This window comes from Cervus elaphus, chromosome 3 (genome assembly GCF_910594005.1).
Source record: "Cervus elaphus chromosome 3, mCerEla1.1, whole genome shotgun sequence".
Classification (NCBI taxonomy): domain Eukaryota; kingdom Metazoa; phylum Chordata; class Mammalia; order Artiodactyla; family Cervidae; genus Cervus; species Cervus elaphus.
In genome coordinates this window covers 25,239,490-25,243,765 of record NC_057817.1, presented here as the reverse complement: position 1 = coordinate 25,243,765, position 4,276 = coordinate 25,239,490, and the positions used below count along the sequence as shown (strand labels likewise).

The 4,276-nt window shown below is 36.7% G+C and overlaps 1 pseudogene across 1 annotated transcript; it reads left to right on the top strand.

Moving 5' to 3' along the window:
• The first annotated feature begins 3,407 nt into the window (after positions 1-3,407).
• Positions 3,408-4,043, top strand: LOC122677955 (annotated as a pseudogene). Its single transcript, XR_006335965.1, has one exon. The product of XR_006335965.1 is annotated as an M-phase phosphoprotein 6-like (transcript).
• Positions 4,044-4,276: the final 233 nt, after the last annotated feature.

Genomic DNA, 4,276 nt, shown 5'->3' with positions numbered 1-4,276 from the left:
ACATCATCTAATGCAATGAGATAACTGACATTACTACTTGGGTAATTATATATTTGCTAAACACATTTCTGCTCATGTGAAATCATGCTCCTCCATGCCGGCCATTGCACACTCATTATTAGCACCACCAAAAAGCACCTGTTAAGTGAATTGCTCCAGGTTCCCCTTGTAATAGACAAATGTGTATATATACAAATGTGTGTATATATGTTTCTTAAAAAATGATATACCAAATGGCATTATATTCTGGACCATTCTTCCTCATTGTGCAGACAGCCTTACACCTTTGAAATCGAAGTCAGACATTATAGATCTAGTATATAATTTCTTCCAGTGGCTTCATTATGTCATAATTGACTCTAGCATTCCCTGTGGATGGGAATTGAGGTCATTTCTAGTTTTTTGCTACTATTAATTGTGAAGCCAATGATATGCTTTTTAAATGATATTTACCAAATTTTTTGTATCAGTGCTCTAGATTGCCAGAGGTTTTTGAATAAATCATACGTATATTTTTGTTAAACTGTACAAAATTGCTTTCCCGAAAGACTCTAAAAATTAGTATTAACAGAAACAAAAATAGGAGCACATTTTGCTAACCTTCTTGCCAGCAGTAAATTTACCTCAGTTTAATCTTGCCAACTTGAAACGTCAAAAGCAGTATTTATTATACTCATTTGCATTTCCTGGGTGACTATAAATAGAGCATATTCCATATATTTATTGACCAGTTAAATTTCCTCTTCTGTGATTTACCTATTCAAATCTTAAACCTATTCTGTTTTCCTGTCATTTTAAGAACTTATGGTACATAACAAATTTTAACATTCTTTACCTTTTATACAAATCACAGTTTTCCAATCTAACCCACATGTTTTAATTTTATTCACAATAAATATTGGAGGTTTTAAATTCAAGTAGTTCTTTCATCTTAATCTAATTTGTATATTAAGCAATTAAAAAAATACATGACAGGGACATCTTAAATTTGTGATATTTTAATATTCATTCATGCAAATGTTGCATCTCTTTCTAATCTCTGGATTTCCCCACTGATTACAAACCTGGCCCCAGTCACCTATGTGTGCACTCAGATATGGATCATTTAATAAGGGAGCAAAATACTGAGAGGAAACCAGAAAAGAAGTCTCAGTATGGCTGGAGTTCTTATAGAGGAGCATCAGGGACTCGGTCCAATTCAGACTGCTCACCGATTGCCATACACCTGTGGTATATTGGAAGTTGGAAGTTTCTGCAGCAGTGATGGACTGGGATGGGCAATGACAGAGCTGTTTCCAATAAACCAGCATTAACCAGACACAGACTAGCAAGGGGATAGGATACGAGTTAATAACAGAGAAGAGAGGTGAAGAGATGCCTTGGGGTGATGTGAAGCCCAGGAGGATTTGATGTTAAGATCAACGGTCGGATCACCTTCTATTCTTCCATCAGAGGAGCTGAGAAGCACACAGGGCTGCACAATGACTGTCCAACATTAGGAATCTGAATGCGTGCACTAAGCACGGTGTGCAGACACAACACATTTCTACTGCTCATCAATACCTTTGTCTATCGTCGTCCATTATCACTGTTCATCTCGACTTAAATAGCACCTCTTCATGGAAGTCTCCAATGGCTTTCAAACTAAAGGAATCTTCAACTTGTGTGCAGATAATTTGATTTTATATTCATCACAATATTTATCACTCTGATATTTTCTTGTCTTACTGTTTCTTCGATCATGGCTTCTCTGGTTTTCTGTCCCTGTCAAGTAAACAAGCTCGAAGAGAGAAAAAAAAAAAAGTTGTCAACTCTATCAAGATCTAGAAGAATGCCACTGGATAGGCTCTTGATAAATGTGAGTTAACTAGAATGAATGATGGAATGAGTGAACAAATGAATGAAATAATGAGTGAAAAACAAATCATATAATACACATAACACAAAAGGGAGGTCTTTAAGGAAGGTATTAGGAGGAAGTATAATGTGAAAACAAAAGGTTAAGGGAGACCTTGGAAGAGACCCTCAGGCTATGAATGTGAATTAAGATATGAAATAAACAACAAAAAAAGATTAGAGAGGAATCCCATGAACAGAATTAACTATGGAAGAATTCCAATGGTGTTTAGGTACAAAGATTCTTCACTGTCTCAAAATTATATAGTCACAAAAATATGGATAATACAGGGTTACAAAAAAACCCAGCAAGCAGTTACACATGAAGATAGGAATTCTAGACACAAGTGAAGCATAGTCACTACTCAGCTGGACCAGAAAAACCTCAAAATAGTTCCTGTACTGAAAATTCAGGAAAGATCTTTCCAAACCCTCCCTGGGTTCATTATTCAACTGTCAGGAAAGATTTCTCCTAAGCAAATTCTCTCCACTATTTAGTTTCTGTAATTAAGGAAAAGAAATTCCAAACTGTTTCCTAATTTTCATTCTTTTCCCAGTCTAGGCTCATTGCACTCAACTGGTTTATATCAATTCCCTATAAGTGCCACTCCTGTTCACATAAATTTTAAATGGATGCTCCATGCTGAAAAATACAGAAAACCAAAACATGGTCTTCCATGAACCAAAACAATTCAGAAGAAATATTATACTAGTCTTATCACTTTACTTTTTTTCTCTATTTCTCTAAGGATATGCCACTGTTTCTTCTTCATTTATTATCTTTTGTATTCTTTTTCTGGTATCTTTTCTAGAATCTCCTGTTATCACTTTAATTTTTTTCTCTGGGAATACTCCACTGTTTCGTCTTCATTTATTATCTTGTATATTCTTTTTCTGAGTATCTTTTCCAGAATCTTGTGTTATCACTTTATTTTATTTTTCTCCATTTCTCTGGGTATATGCCACTGTTTCTTCTTCATTTATTATCTTTTGGAATTCTTTTTCTGAGTATCTTTTCCAGAAGCTCTTTCTCCAAGTCTCTCTATCTCTCTGGAAGTCTTTGTCACACATAGTTTGTCTATAGCTCCCTTCATCCAAATTTTACTAACAAAGTGCCTTTATCTTATTTAGGTAAATTTTACAGGCTATGCAACATTCTCCAGCTTCCCAAACACCCGTCCTGATCATATGAAAATAAATACACACTGAGACTGTCCTCCCTGACACCTTGGGGAAACATCCTTCTGAATACTGTGTGTGGCTTACCCTGGAATACTTACATAAGCACCCATTTTCTTCGTCCTCAGTCCCCTCAATCCTCACACTTACTCTTTCAGTCTTTGACCATCACATTACCCTCCTGGACATCTGAAAACGCTTCCACTACAAGACTGTCCTTCCTGGCACCTGAGGGCAGTATGGTTCTGAATGTGGTACCAAGCAGGCCTTGGAATACCTTCAGTCCTCCTCCTTCTGGCTCAGCTCCCTTTGAAAGTGAAAAGTGAGGGAGTCAGTATGGCGGCCGAGCGCAAAACTAAGTTGTCCAAGAACTTGCTGCGCATGAAGTTCATGCAAAGGGGACTGGACTCGGAAACCAAGAAACAACTAGAAGAGGAAGAAAAGAAAATCATTAGTGAAGAGCACTGGTACTTGGATTTGCCTGAGCTGAAAGAGAAAGAGTTTCATTATAGAAGAGCAGAGTTTCTTGTTGTGTGAAGATCTTCTCTACGGAACAATGTCATTCAGAGGATTTAATCCTGAGGTTGAGAAATTAATGCTTCAGATGAATGCTAAGAACAAAGCAGAAGAAGTTGAAGAGCAAACAGTGGAGCTCGATGTCTCAGATGAAGAAATGGCTAAAAGATATGAGACCTTGGTGGGGACAATTGGGAAAAAGTTTGCCAAGAAAAGAGACCGTGCCATTTACGAAGAAGATGAAAATGGAGACATAAAACCAATTAAAGCAAAGAAGATGTTCTTAAAGCCCCAAGATTAAAGTGGAGGCCTTAGGATATGGCTCAGGGATGAGGGCATGTTTTGGAACGCACTCTGTCGGCTCCTCTGTAGTCATTAGGGCCGTAATGTTTATGTGTAAAGAAATGTATACTTTTGGAAACATGCTGTTTTTGGAACAGACGTGTGATGGATGTTATACATCCTTTGCTTAGCGGTGTTCATCAAGAGTGGACTTTTAACCCTTGGTCTTCAAATGTACATAGGTATATGGTAGCTTCCTAAAGAGTATTTTATCTCAGATTTTTTTTTCTAATATAACTCTCCAGTTACTAACCTTGAATTGAACTCATGAAAACTAATACCAGTGTTTAAATTGCCGTTATGTTTATAAACATGTCAAGTCAGTTCATACATATATTTTGGA